A 16,359-nucleotide genomic window follows, 5' to 3' on the forward strand; every position below is an offset into this window, starting at 1 on the left:
AAGAATCGACTGGGGCACATTAAACAACTGAATATAATGTATTTTCTTTTTGGATCTGTGTGAATTGACATTTGTGACTGAGAGACCGAGACGTCTGCTGTATTCCATTGCATGACTTCGGTATGACATCAGTACAACAATCCTAATTTATTTATGTTGGCTTTCATAATGTAAAATAGGACTTTTCGTATTTTAGGTTCAAATGGCTCTGAGCACTATGGGACTTAACTTCTGAGGTTATCAGTCCCCTAGAACTTAGAACTACTTAAACCTAACTAACCTAAGGACATCACACACACCCATGCCCGAGGCAGGATTCGAACCTGCGACCGAGGCAGGATTCGAACCTGCGACCTTTGCGGTCGCGTGGTTCCAGACTGTAGCGCCTAGAACCGCTCGTCCACTCCGGCCGGCCGTATTTTAGGTCTTCCACTATAAAGGCAGTAACCATATTTCTTTAAAGTTATGAAAAACTGGTAATGGAGTGTGCAGCAAGTGTTCAAAAGAAACAAGTGTTAAACAGCAATTTTATATAGCTAAATCAGAGTAAGCTGAGTATATATGTATGTTTAACTGTGTAACATGATAATGTTTTATGTATAACGTTAACAATCGACTTATGCAGTTCTAATTTTTTTCTTTTCAGGTAGGCTGTGACAGAAAGGTGATCCACGGGGAATGTGAGTGTAAAGCAGGCCTGTCGAGACGCCTTAAACATATTGCTGCTTCATTAAGAGTGAAAGAGATTTTTCTATTACAACCGTTTCACAATAACGGGAAAATCAAGGTCGTTCTCGTTGCAGCTTGGACTGCGAAAGAATGCATTGTTGCGCGGTTGTGGACCTTACACAGTTTCACTGCAGTCTATTATATAAGCACAATTTTCAAAATTTTGTAAATGAATTTGGCGTAGTGCTGTGTACCGCAGATTTTTGAGGCCTAAATGTCAACTCCATAGTTTCTTCACACAAGCGGTACAACATAAATTTGAAACTAGCCGACATTGTTGTTCTATGACAGTTAAAAAAAACGCCGCAAGAGCAGCAAAACTAATTGCTAACTTCATTTTCATTAAAAAGAGAAGAAGGATATTCTCTTTTCTGTCTGTGCAGTTTGGGAGAAGACAATGTAACATTGAAAGTAAAATATGAAACACTTTTAATTTTACACCAGCCATGGTCGTGAGGTTTTCTTCATTATTATTTGTATAGACATCTACTTTGAAATGTGCTAGGATTTATTACGTCAGCTTGAGCATCACAACAGCTTTACACAACGCTCTGTCATAGATTGTTTACCTACCGTCGCAATTGCAGATTTGAACTTGCACTTCCCAGTTACATTTTGAACTATAGGCGAGTATGTTTATGCTATTAGAAGGATTTAAATTACAGTACTCCGTCTGGTTACTTGCTTGGGATGATTTACACCCAAAAAGAAATACATCGGTGTAGTTACCTGCAGATTCTTCTGTCCTACTGTGTCTCCTTTTTCTTCTTTTCTATCTCGCAGTAATATCATCTGTTACAACGTCCAGGCAGATAATTTTGGGCCGGCCGCGGTGGTCTAGCGGTTCTAGGCGCGCAGTCCGGAACCGCGCGACTGCTACGGTCGCAGGTTCGAATCCTGCCTCGGGCATGGAGGTGTGTGATGTCCTTGGGTTAGTTAGGTTTAAGTAGTTCTAAGTTCTAGGGGACTGATGACCACAGATGTTAAGTCCCATAGTGCTCAGAGCCAGATAATTTTGATGTTATGTGCAATCTTGGCTCGTATACTGGGCTGTTAGGTTCTGTTATGGGGATACGACTACAAATGCGAGAATTTTTTGCAGGAATCAGTTGGACACCATCAGTACTATTCTTCTTCAAAGCCGTGACCCAAGCTATCCGTCTAATTGCTCGTTGCTTACCATGTGGAAAGGATAGCAACTTAGTTTCGGGGCCGGCCAGAGTGGCCGAGCGGTTCTAGGCGCTACAGTCTGGAACCGCGCGACCGCTACGGTCGCAGGTTCGAATCCTGCCTCGGGCATGGGTGTGTGTGATGTCCTTAGGTTATTGAGGTTTAAGTAGTTCTAAGTTCTAGGGGACTGATGACCTCAGATGTTAAGTCCCATAGTGCTCAGAGCCATTTGAACCATTTTTTAGTTTCGGGAAGAGAGCTACTATATGTGAAGTTATAACCGCCGGCAGAAGAGTTACATGTACCCTTTCTAGAGTCGGAAGCTCTAAATTCAGTCATCTTTGCAAGAGCACGCTTTATGCGAAACGATTTACTCCTTGGAGACTATTGCAAGGCTATCCGCTCTAGAATGTAGCACTTTCTAGTTCTGACGCTCCCGACCCATTTTGTATCTTGCCGTCTTCATCCTGGCAGTTCGCATTCTGTAGCTATAAGAGTAACTATATTCTTTCAATTCTAAAAGGTTTTGGAGGCTAGTGTTTTAAAAGTTATGAGACTTGGTTATGGGAAGATCTGCATTTGTTTTAGGATTGCAAAATACCTGTTCGTTGATTAACGCGAAAGAGTAATTCCTGTATCATATTTATTCTTTGTTACCATTAAAGAATGGTACATTGGTCTGTATGTTAGTGCTAACCCGAAATCAAAAAATAAGTAAAAAAGATGTTGTAGTGGATACAGGGACTTAATCAGTATCATGTCCTGTTCCTTCCCCTGATTTGTGGCCAGTCAGTACATAAGCTACTGAGAATGTAAAAAATACAAAATTCTGTGTCAAACATGAATTTATATGTCACCCACTAGGCGTTCCGATGATGTTCGTATGAAACGTGACTTACGCAGAACTACACACATCAAAAAAAGTTTTGAATCACTCCGGTTCCCAGAACTCCTGAAGATAGACGTTGACTGTGGATATTGTATCACAGACACAGTCCCTTTGACTATTCAGGGATGTCACTAAACCCGCATAAAGATGTAAACAACCACGCATGAGCAGCGCCTATTAGACGGAGAGGGTCCGACAGCCGATCAGTTCCAATCATTCCACCAGGAAGGAGGTACACGGCTTGTGCTGTCTGTAGTTCAACCATGCCTAGACGGTCAATATCGTGGTTCGATCGAGTCCGCATTATTACTTTGAGCCAGGAAGAGCTCTCAACAAGGGAAGTATCCAGGCGTCTCGGAGTCAACCAAAGCGATGCTGTTCGGACACGGAGGAGATACAGAGAGATAGGAACCGTCGATGACGTGCCTCGCTCACGCCGCCTAAGGGCTACTACCGCAGTGGATGACCGCTACCTACGGTTTGTGGCTCGGAGGAACGCTGACAGCAACGCCACCATGTTGAATAATGCTTTTCGTGCAGCCACAGGACGTCGTGTTACGACTCAAACTGTGCGCAATAGGCTGCATCATGCGCAACTTCACTCCCGCCGTCCGTGGCGAGGTCCAACTTTGCAACCACGACACTATGCAGCGCGGTGCAGATGGTCCCAACAACATGCCGTATGGACCGCCCATGATTAGCATCACTTTCTCTTCACCGATGAGTGTCGCATATGCCTTCAACCAGACAATCGTCGGAGACGTTTAGGAGGCAACCTAGTCAGGCCAAACGCCTTAGACACACTGTCCAGTGCAGCAAGGTGGAGGTTCCCTGCTGTTTTGGGGTGGCATTATATGGGGCCGACGTACGCCGCTGGTGTTCATGGAAGGCGCTGTAACGGCTGTACGTTACGTGAATGCCATCCTCTTACCGGTAGTGCAACCATATCGGCAGCATATTGCCGAGGCATTCGTCTTCATGGGCGACAATTCGCGCCCCCATCGTGTACATCTTGTGAATGACTTCCTTCAGCATAACGACATCGCTCGACTAGAGTGGCCAGCATGTTCTCCAGACATAAACCCTATCGCGCATACCTGGGATACATTGAAAGGGGCTGTTTATGGACGACGTGACCCACCATCCACTCTGAGGGATCTACGCCGAATCGCCGTTGAGGAGTGGGACAATCTGGACCAACAGTGCCTTGATGAACTAGTGGACAGTATGCCACGACGAATACAGACATGCATCAATGCAAGATGACGTGCTGCTGGGTATCACAGGTAGCGGTGTGTACAGCAATCTGGAGCACCATCTCTGAAGGTCTCGCTGTCTGGTGGTACAACAAGCATTAAAAAGGGCGGAAATGATGTTTATGATGATCACTATTCCAATTTTCTGTAAATATTCCGGATATCTCGGAATCGAGGTGATGCAAAACTATTTTTGATGTGTGCATATATTTTTCATTCTAACTATCGCAGTCTTCACAAGATGGTCCATAAAGGACGTGATTGTTGTTAGCTACAGAGATACATGCTAACCTTCTGTAAAGATAATTAGTTCTCAGACAGCAGTCGAACCTTCCAGTTTGTGTACACTGTATAGCAGCATGTAATTCTCCTAATTTCTCTGGCTTAACTTGGCAACTCTTCATACTTTGAAAACTAGTAATTAAGGATATCTGCTACGAGAGGAGAAAGAGCATTAACGGTATTAGAACTTACGACAGAGAATCGAATTCGTTGCTCATGACGTGTCCTATTTTATAACCGAGCAAGCCGCACATTGCTGTACGCCATACCATTTAAATAAATTACTAATTAAAATCTCCCTGCTGCATCCTGATTTATTAATTTTTAATTTTCATTCCCAAAACAGTTCCTCGCGTGCACTCATTAACGATCGTCCACGACTATTGCTAGAAACGAACTAATGCCACTAGTGCTCTCAAACATTGTGCCTACAGAACCTGTTGTTGACTGATGCCAGGCAGTTTTACTTGTTATTGTGGCAGCCTGATACTAGTGCCCCAAGAAACTTGAATACATAAATCGACGAGTGAACGAAGGCGCTACGAGGGCCGCATCGAGGGGCTGTCGAGGTGAGCCCCAGCAAAGGGCGCAGATACAGAGGGGGAGCAAAAACTAATTTGCACTCAGTTCGGGTTCGCGCCGCAGATTTTTCTTGCAGACGTTGGAATAAAATCGTAACAAATGTTTAGGGAAAAATCATAACAAATGTTTCTTATTAATATACAACTTAATTATCATTTTCTTTAATACAGTGGTTACACAGAGCAGTATAGTGGTTACAGAATAGATAAATTACAAGTCTAAGAACCAAAAATTCTATGATCATTTACAGAAGAAAAGAAACTTATTCTACAAATTTATCGCATGTAGCGTCTGTTGACAACGTGTCGAAATTTGGTAGGACCGATAAACATTCGTTTGGTACTGTCACATAGTCATCTGCGTCTACATGACACTGAGGTGACAGAAGTCATGGGAATGTGATATGCACATATACAGATGGTGGTAGTACCGCGTACACAAGGTACAAAAGGACAGTACATCGGCGGAGCTCTCATTTGTACTCAAGTGATTCATGTGAAAAGATTTCCGTCGTCATTATGGCCGCACCGGGAAACTAACAGACTTTACTCGTGGAATGGTAGTTGGAGCTAGACGCATGGGACAGTCCATTTCAGAAATCGTTAGGGTACTCAATATTCCGAGACCCACCGTGTCAAGAGTGTGCCGAAAATACCAAATTGCAGGCATTACCTCTCACCACGGACAATGCAGTGGCCGACAGCCGTCACATAACGAGCTAGGGCAGCGGCATTTGCGTAGGATCGTCAGTGCTAACAGACACGCAACACTGCGCCAAGTAATCACAGAAATCAATGTGGGACGGACGACCAATGTATCTCTTTGGACAGTGCGGCGAAAATCTGGGGTTAATGGACTATGGCAGCATACAACCTAGGCGAGTGCCTTTGCTAACAGCACGATATCGCCTGGGCTCGTGACCATATCGGTTTAACCCTAGACGACTGGAAAACCGTGGCCTAGTCAGATGAACCACGATTTCAGTTCGCAAGAGTTGATGGTAGGGTTCGAGTTTGGCGCAGATCCCACGAAGTCATGGAACCTAGTTGTCAGCACAGCACCGTACAAAATAGCCGTGGCTCCAAAATGGTGTAGGCTGTGTTTACATGGAATGCACAGGGTTCTGTGGACCGACTGGAAAAGGTTATATTCCGCTACTTGGAGACCATTTTGAGCCATTCATCAACTTTCTGTTCCCAAACAACGATGGAATTTTTATGGGTGACAATGCGCCATGTCGCCGAGTTACAATGTTCGCGATTGGGTAGAAGAACATATTGGACAATTCGAACAAATATTTGGCGACCTAGATCGCCCGATGTGAATCCCATCTAACATTTATGGGACACAATTGAAAGGCCAGTTCGTACAAAGCATCCTGCATCGGCAACACTCCCGCAATTACGGACGACTACGGAGGCAGCAGGGCCCAATATTTCTTCAGGGGACTTCCAACGACTTGTTGTGACCATGTCACGCCGGCCTTCTCTACGCACGGCTCGAGAAGGTCCGGTATGATATTAAGATGGAGTCCACAACTTCTGTCACCTCAGTGTACCACAATATCCTGTAATGCCTTCAAGTGACGCTTGGTCATGATATGTTAAGACGTTTGGGCTGTCGCTGGCCCCTGTATACCCTATGGGCCAGCTAGTAATTGGTTCGCGCCGTACTTCCATTTCCTTTCGGATGCAGCTGTATCGCTGGCATTCGTTCGTCACTGGACTTCCTATTTTTTAGGCTTTTGAGATTCCTTTCTACGCGAGGTTTCCTCTGACACGTGTTTTCCATGATTCCGAGCGTAATTGCTACTCAAAATGAAAAGTCATCTATCACTATGTTGTAATTTACAATTTAATACCGATTTGCACTTACATTCCGGCTGTTAGTTTTATTGGCTGACTTTTGGTTCTCGTAGTGCTCCGCGTGCTCTTTACAATGACACCGGGAGCAGTGCCCTAGCTAAACGCGTATCCACGTTACGGCAGTTTATAACTTTTACAGAAAATTGATTCGTAACAAGCACGAGCTTCCGCGCACACTGGTTCGATGACGTCGCAGGCAAAACAAATACTTCAGGACAAGCACGTACAGGTTTTGACGGCTTGGTTGATTAATAATGTGTTACCGGGCGTTCTGCCGAATTGTTGTTTCTGCGGCAGCATAACATATGAGTATGTTGAAATAAAGATGGCGGTTTCAGTTTAAATAATGGTTGGTGTCTGGTACTCAATCTCTTAAAATCTCGCCAGCCATCATATCCGCCAGAGATTGAAAATTTATATTAAAAATGAAGAAATTCCTCCAGCTGTATTTGAGATGTCGATTTTATTTTGGCAACTAGTTTCAACGTTGTAAAAACGTCATCTACAGGCCCTATAAAATATACAATACATGCAACAACCAATGTGACATCACTAATCTATCAGTTATTGTGTAAACAAATAGATTATAAACATATTACATAATGGGCGAATTCAATAAAATTAATTACATTTTGGCCGTTTTCATTAAATGCAATCATTCTGGAAATTAACAATTTATGTGGTACCAATAAGTACAAATGAAATTATATATACAAATTATATATACGGCTTGTCACCTAAGTTTTTTATATATACTCCGATTTCATTTAATGCTTGAAATTGATCTGTAATAAAAACGATCATGTATATATAATTTCATTTTTACTTATTGGTACCACATAAATTGTTAATTTCCAGAATGATTGCATTTAATGAAAACGGCCAAAATGTAATGAATTTTATTGAATTCGTCCATTGTGTAATATATTTATAATCTATTTGTTTACATAATAACTCATAGATTACTGATGTCACATTGGTTGTTGTATGTATGCTATATTTTATAGGGCCTGAAGATGACGTTGTTACAACGTTGAAACTAGTTGCCAAAATAAAATCGACTTCTTGAATACAGCTGTAGGAATGTCTTCATTTTTAATATCAATTTATACCAGCTGACATCCCACTGTCCTCCATTTCAACTACGGATGCACAAAGAGTTTGAAAATGTCGAGGGAATTTTCCGTTTCGCGGAATATCAGTGCGAGCTCTGAAAAGAAAATGAAGATCAAACGACGTAGTGGGCGTCGGGAATCGAACTTGGCTGTAAACAGCGGCGTGAGGCCAGCAATAGTTTACAGCAGAGTTCCCCGAACTGTGCACAGCAGAACACTGGTTTTCAGCGGAAGTGAACAAGTGCTCCGCGAAAAATTACTAAGAACGTGATCAAATTCTCGTGGAGGGGGTTCACAGTCGTGTAGAATTTTTTAAAGCATACCGCATTCGCCGACTGTAGAAATTATTTATTTGTAATCGCAGTTTCGGCGTCTGGGCAATATTCGTGTGGTACTGCAAAAAATTTTGTTTCGTCATATGCCAGACTTTAAAATCCTCCGACGTATGAGCACGTCATGGTCAAAACTATGCCTTTACACTGCAGAAAGACAATAACATCTAACGAGTGCAAAGCTCTGTACATCGCGAAATGACGTAAATTACGTGAACTGCTACCAGCGTTAACATCCTACGCACAAATCGCTACAAATCAATGTTATAACACACTGTTCACATGTAAATAGTATGGTAGATCCTTGTTCTTCCTCCTCCTCCTCCATTCTCCTTTACCTACGGTCCCCATATATTCCTCATTACTAATCTTTCAAATGCCGATAATTTTTCTTTTCCAGAATGAGATTTTCACTCTGCTGCGGAGTGTGCGCTGATATGAAACTTCCTGGCAGATTAAAACTGTGTGCCCGACCGAGACTCGAACTCGGGACCTTTGCCTTTCGCGGGCAAGTGCTCTACCAACTGAGCTACCGAAGCACGACTCACGCCCGGTACTCACAGCTTTACTTCTGCCAGTACCTCGTCTCCTACCTTCCAAACTTTACAGAAGCTCTCTTGCCTGGCTAATCTGCCAGGAAGTTTCAATTTTTCTTTTTTTCGTGTAATCATGCTCCGAGACTCGAACTCGGGACCTTTGCCTTTCGCGGGAAAGTGCTCTACCAACTGAGCTACCGAAGCACGACTCACGCCCGGTACTCACAGCTTTACTTCTGCCAGTACCTCGTCTCCTACCTTCCAAACTTTACAGAAGCTCTCCTGCCTGGCTAATCTGCCAGGAAGTTTCAATTTTTCTTTTTTTCGTGTAATCATGCTCCAGGTTTCTGAATCGTAGGTGACTACTTGGCATCTCATCTTTGTCCACTGATACTGATTTCGAGCTCTCCCTGAGGCAAAACTGCTATTCTTTCCTTGGGTGCCCGTTCCTGTCGTTCTCATTGGTAAACCAAGATCCCAAGTATTAAAACTGGTGTCTACAATTTGCGGTTTACCTCAAGGCTGAAGAGCGGCGTACTCAGCTGCTGACAGCCCGCCTTGTGTAAGGTGATAAAAATCACAATAAAGAAAAAAAAATTGCGGTTTAACACTAGAACGATATATTTCATTTTTTTATGCAGTATTAATTCATCAATATAGTTAATTAGAATAATATCCATACATACTATAAACATGTATGTCTGTGTGTGTGTTCGACATCTCCTAAACCACTGGACTGATTTCAACAAAACTTGGCACACACATCGTAGAGACTTGTGACAAACTTCGCACATCATTTCAAACCTTCACGAGACGTTTTCTCACTGACAACACCCACAAAAGGATGAAAAGAAAAAAGCTAGTCGTTTACTACATTTTCGCTGTTCTTGCAGCAAAATTTAACATTGCCATATGAAACATGCCGTTTTAATTTATTACTTCTTTACTACTAACTGTATTCGTGACACATTTTTCAGAAAGTATTCAGATATACCACTGAGTGTACTTATATTATAGGACGACACATAGTTCAGGCAATATCACCATGATAAACATTAACCCGCGTGAAAATGAAATTGCAGGGCGAAATTCGCCAGAGATACAAGTGAAATATGTGTACAACTACACTTGAAATATGTTTAACATGTGTCAAATACGTTTGGCATATGTGTGTGCGAGCAAAGTTACGGGAAAAAGCATCCTAAACCCTTGGAACGATTTCAAGCAAATTTGGTACATATATTAGTTACAATCAGGAAAGAAATATTGTAGGGGTAAGAAATACCAGCCTCCTAATGGGGTGAGTGTGATAGCATGGAAGGAGAGGGGAAGACGAGCAGATCGACAAGCATTTAGTGAGAAGGGGGAGTTAGGCACAGTTAGGAGAAGGAAGAGATGGACTGAGATAGAGGAGGGAGGATGGGAGAGAAAAGAGAGGAGGAGATGGACATAGAAAGGAGGAGGTGGACAGAGACAAGGGGAGGAAGAGACAGGCAGAGAAATGAGGAGGAGAATACGCTATGTGATCAAAAGTATCCGGACACCTGGCTGAAAATGACTTATAAGTTCGTGGCGTCCTCCATCGGTAATGCTGGAATTCAGTATGGCGTTGGCCCACCCTTAGCCTTGATGACAGCTGACCCTCGCAGGCATACGTTCAGTCAGGTGCTGGAAAGTTTCCGGGGAATGGCAGCCCATTCTTCACGGAGTGCTGCACTGAGGAGAGGTATTGATGTTAGTCGGTGAGGCTTGGAACGAAGTCGGCGTTCCAAAACATCCCAAAGGATTCAGATGAGGAATCTGTGCAGGCCAGTCCATTACAGGGATGTTGTCGTGTAACCTCTCCGCCACAGGCCGTGCATTATGAACAGGTGCTCGATCGTGTTGAAAGATGCAATCGCCTTCCCCGTATTGCTCTTCAACAGTGGGAAGCAAGAAGGTGCTTAAAACATCAATGTAGGCCTCTGCTGTGATAGTGCCAAGCCAAACAATAAGGGGTGCAAGCCCCCTCCATGAAAAACACGACCACACCATAACACTACAGCCTACGAATTTTACCGCTGGTACTACTCACGTTGGCAGATGATGTTCACCGGGCATTCGCCATATCCACACCTTGCCATCGGATCGCCACATTGTGTACCGTGATTCTTCACCCCACACAACGTTTTTACACTATCCAGCCGTCCAATGTTTACGCTCCTTACACCAAGCGAGGCGTCATTTGGCATTTACTGGCGTAATGTGTGACTTATGAGCAGCCGCTCGACCATGAAATCCAAGTTTTCTCACCTCCTGCCTAACTGCCATAGTACTTGCAACGGATCCTGATGCAGTTTGGAATTGCTGTGTGATGGTCTGGATAGATGTCTAGCTATTACACATTACAATCCGCTTCAATTGTCGGCGGTCTCTGTCAGTCAACAGACGAGATCGGCCTGTACGATTTTGAGCTGTACGTGTCCCTTCACGTTTCCACTTCACTATCACATCGGAAGCAGTGGACCTAGGGATGTTTAGGAGTGTCGAAATCTCGCGTACAGACACCCAATCTCCTGACCACGTTCGAAGTCCGTGAGCTCCGCGGAGCGCCCAATCCTGCTCTGTCACGATGTCTAATGACTACTGAGGTCGCTGATATGGACTACCTGGCAGTAGGTGGCAGCACAATGCACCTAATACGAAAAACGTATGTTTTTGGAGGTGTCCAGGTACTTTTGATCACATAGTGTATGAACAGAGTGGGAAGAGGAAATGAACCCTGAAAGGATAGGGGAGGAGATTCACAGGGAGAGGGGGGAGGGGTAGATGGACAGAGAGAGGGGCAGGAGACATGCACAGAGAGGAGAAGGGAGGAGAAGATAGACTAAAAGAAGAATGGAGTAAATAAATACGCGAGAAAGGCTGCGTTTCTCAGCTAATTTTTCTATGAAATGATACATTTTTATTAAACCTGCTTTCAAAATTAGAGAATTTCGGCAGTGACAGAGGCGCAGGATCACCTCGACACGGTTCTGGGTGCGAGTCTCTTGCGTAGGCGCTTTTGCGACGTGTCCATCAATCGTCCGTTTACAACCTTGGAAAGAGCTGTAGTCGGAGTTAACATAGTGCTGATACCTCGGCCAGATCGCGTGACAGAAACTCCGGCGGACCTGGAGCCCAGCCGCGGCTGAGGAGTGCTTTTTTGCCGTTGCAGTCCCGTCCTTGGCGGCGCTGGATGGCCGGGCTGACAGTTATGAAAATGAACTCCCCACTGCTCCTTCCCTGCTCCAGGGGTCGCGTCGCCGTCCGACGGAAATTCCGTCCTCCCTCCCGAGGCGACAGACACGCAGTGATTTGCTGCACGGAAATGTTTCCCCCTCCTGCAGCCGGCACTACAGAGCAGCTGTGGAAATACGCAGCGTCACTGGAGATGCGCTGACGCCTTAGCTGCGCAAACAGTGGTAATTTCCTCGAACTGAAACTGCGCGAACTGTAGTTCCAACTCTTTGGCCAAGTACGTCAAATCGTGATTGCAGGATATCGCTCTTTTGCGAGTAGCCTGTTCGCTGCAGGGTTGCTTGCAAGAGCTACTTTGTATTGTCATGGAGTCCATACTTCATTTGCAGCTCAGTGGAACACTGTTCGGTCGAGTAAGCAGTCATTTGACACGTTGGACGACACACAGCTCGTCCCATGCATTACGACTTAGCTAATGACTCTTTTTGAAAGAGTTCCCGAGTGAACTTAAGAGTGGATGTTTATTCACAAAGTAGAGTGCAATGCCGTCTGTAAGCGACCGAATGCAGCTAATAATCACCGGACAACATTTTTTTCTCACGTTGGCCATCATAGCTGTTATATGGTAAATTAAGGTCTTGAAAGGGACCAAAATCTGCAACAGAAATAAAATTATTATGTAAAATGTCAGCTTTTGGTAGTTTGCAAAATGTTGTTCAAAAAATGTCTCTGAGCACTATGCGATTCAACTTCTGAGGTCATCAGTCCCCTAGAACTTAGAACTACTTAAACCTAACTAACCTAAGGACATCACACACATCCATGCCCGAGGCAGGACTCGAACCTGAGACCCTAGCGGTCTCGCGGTTCCAGACTGTAGCGCTAGAACCGCACGGCCACTCCGGCCGGCGCAAAATGTTGTTCATTAATTACTGAACACTGGCAGAATAATAAGACGTCCATTTCAGACCATTGCATCTGGAATCAAAACTGAAACGTACAAACCGCTTGGGACAGAAAATGTGAATCACAAATAACGCCCCCCCCCCTCCCCCTCGATTCTTTAAAGACGCCAACTCTCGTGTATAAAACAGCTTCGTTTTAAGAAAAGGTAGTTTTCACACAACTCTGTGTTCATGAGGTTATATCTTAATTATATGTTTCGTACAGTAATATAATTTTTTTAGGAACACTCAGTGGTATAGGAGGAGGGGGGGGGGGGGGGGTGTTGATACCATCTGCAATATGTGTTGCGAATAGAGTCAGTAGCAAAGATGAAATAAATTAAAACGTCATGCCTGATGTAGAAGTTTTACTGCGTGAACGTAGAAAAAGTGGTAAGCGAACTCTTTTTTTTCCTTTCATTATTCCGTATCCAGTGTCAGCGAGAAGAAAAGTTTGTTAGAAGTCGCAAAGTGCTTTCATTCTCAAACAATGGATGAATATAGTCTGAGTAATGTGTACGCCATTAGATATGCTGCCTAACAGTTCCCAACGTCAATATTTGACTCCTTGTTTCAAACCTTTCATGTAAGATTAACCTCTTAGTGAGTAGATTGTGACAGAATTTCAATTTTTAAATTCGGTCAATAATTACTGAAAATCGAATTTTTCTACATTCAATAAAGGAACAGTCACGGTGTTCGACAGCATCCACTATGGATAAAATTCATTCAAATTTTTGTTCCCTTTGGAAGCCATTAGAAAGCCAGCCTACAACTGTTGACGTTTTAGACTTTAGTAATGTAGATACTCCGCTGTGCACATATCATCGTTTGATGAATTACATTGAATCTCGTTTACTCTCAGGGCCTTCCAGTTACCGTTTGCTGCATCTGTGCACCCAAATGATTTTCTGACTCCGTCCCAGGCCGATTTTCATCAAGGCCTTTCCACTGCTGATAAATTAGATTGCCTGGAGCCTGCCATACAAACAGCTTTTGTCCGACGTCAGCATCTTATTGCTGTCTTCTTCGATCTGCAAAAGGCTTACGACACCACATCCTCGCTACCTTACATGAGTGGGGTCTCCACAGCTCACTCCGGAATTTTGTTCAGAAATTCTTGTCGCACTGTACTTCCCGGGTTCAAGTTGGTGATTCCCACAGTGCCCCACACACCAAGAGAATGGGGTCCCGCAGGGCTCTGTTTGAGTGTCCCTCTCTTTCTAGTGGCCATCAATGGTCTAGCAAAAAAATGGCTCTGAGCACTATGAGACTTAACATCTATGGTCATCAGTCCCCTAGAACTTAGAACTACTTAAACCTACCTAACCTAAGGACATCACACAACACCCAGTCATCACGAATGGTCTAGCAGCAGCTGTGGAGTCCTCATTATCACTCTCATCGTACGCCACCAATTTCTCCTTTTACTGTTCCTCCTCTAGTGTGGGTATTGCTGAACGCCGACTGCAGAGCGCCATTCGGAAGGCACAGTCATGGGCCCTCAGGTCATCAAAAAAAATGGTTCAAATGGCTCTGAGCACTATGGGACTCAACTGCTGAGGTCATTACTCCCCTAGAACTTAGAACTAGTTAAACCTAACTAACCTAAGGACATCACACAAATCCATGCCCGAGGCAGGATTCGAACCTGCGACCGTAGCAGTCCCGCGGTTCCGGACTGCAGCGCCTAGAACCGCACGGCCACCTCGGCCGGTGGCACAGTCATGGCCGCTCACCCAAGGCTTTCGGTTTTCAGCCACCAAGACGAGCGTCATTCACCTCTCTCGACGTCATACTGTTTAACTATAAAGACAACTTTAACTCGACGACCAATCACTCCATGTGGTGACGACTTATCGTTTTTTGGGGCTGGTCTTTTATGTCCAGTTGACGTGGCTTCTTCTCCGAAAACTTAAGAATACGAGCTGGCTACACCTTAATACACTTCGCTTCCTCAGTAACACCAGCTGGGATGCAGACAACTCCATCCTTCTGCGACTTTACATAGCCCTAATCCTTTCCCGTCTTTATCATGGGAATCTGGCGTATGGTTCAGGATCTCCCTCAGCATTGTGGCCCCTAGACCCGATACACCACTGTGGGGTCCGACTTGCTACAACAGCCTTTCGAACTAGCTCCGTGAATCTCCTACTCGTCGAAGCTGGGGCCCTGTATTACTGATCAGGTAGCAACAAGAGCTTCTCAATTATTCTTGGTTCAAATGGCTCTGAGTGCTATGGGACTCAACTTCTGAGGTCATCAGTCCCCTAGAACTTAGAACTACTTAAACCTAACTAACCTAAGGACATCACACACATCCATGCCCGAGGCAGGATTCGAACTTGCGACCACAGCGGTCTCGCGGTTCCAGACTGTAGCGCCTAGAATAGCACGGCCACTCCGGCCGGCTCAATTATGCTACACACGTTCGCAGTTCTCCTAAGGATCCGAACTACCGTGTCCTTTACCGTGGTAGGCAGATCCACTTGCCACAACAGAGTCACAGAACTAGGTCACAACAGCAGTTCGAATAGAGCGTCTCTGCTGTGAACTCCAAATTCCCCCACTGTCGTGTCTTGTCAGGGAGAAATTGGATACGTGCTTTTTGCGGATGCCCTGACCTCGGATTTGTCTCGATTTATCTTTCGGACTGAAAGATTCGGTTGACCCCATAGTTTTGCGCTGCCTGCCTGTTCTGGCTGTTCTCGATGCGTTTCTGCGTTTGGAAGTAGCATACACTGATAGCTCAACGGATGATGGGCAAACTGGTTCAGCTCCCTGCTGAATGGGCTATCAAATGAGCCCCCAGGAGTGCTCATTCTTGCACTGGCAAGATACTTCTAATCTGGAGAGACCCACTAAGCTATCTTCAGGCTATAGATGAGTGCTACCCTCTTCACCAAGTAGTCACGATTATCCAGGATCTTAATTCTGATCTCCATCAAGCTAGATGGCTGGTCGTCTTTGTTCGCACCCCTGGTCAGTTGGTCAGACCAGCTGGCAAAGTTCGCTCCAGGATGCCGATTTTGGATATGTGGGTCCCAGAACTGGACCTTTAGTCAACTCTATGTCATCAGTTGCTACAGGTCTGGAACTCTGAATGGTCCACCCTGGTATCTTCAAACAAACTGATAGGAATGATGGAGACCACGAACACGTGGCAGTCTTGTCACGCGTTTCTCTGGATGTGTAATGGACACATTTGGCTGACCCATGGTCACATTTTCTGACTTCGGGAGGACCCACCTTTCTGCTGATGTGGTACCCACCTGATAGTGGCCCACAAACTACTAGACTGCTTTGCGGCGGTGTCTTAAAACTTTCTGACACACTCCTTCTGGTGCTAATAGAAGACGCCAGAGAAGTTGGCTTCTACTCGTCTCTGTAGGGTGGGACACTTTGACCTCATTGATTGCCTGAAGGGTTGGAGAGACACC

The 16,359-nt window shown here is 44.7% G+C and overlaps 1 protein-coding gene across 2 annotated transcripts in view; it reads left to right on the forward strand.

Annotated features, from left to right (window-relative positions):
• LOC124617721 overlaps positions 1-16,359 on the forward strand; it is a 422,320-nt gene that overhangs the window by 302,302 nt on the left and 103,659 nt on the right. The gene's annotated exons all lie outside the window — the stretch shown is intronic.

Source organism: Schistocerca americana, chromosome 1, assembly GCF_021461395.2.
Source record: "Schistocerca americana isolate TAMUIC-IGC-003095 chromosome 1, iqSchAmer2.1, whole genome shotgun sequence".
Classification (NCBI taxonomy): Eukaryota; Metazoa; Arthropoda; class Insecta; order Orthoptera; family Acrididae; genus Schistocerca; species Schistocerca americana.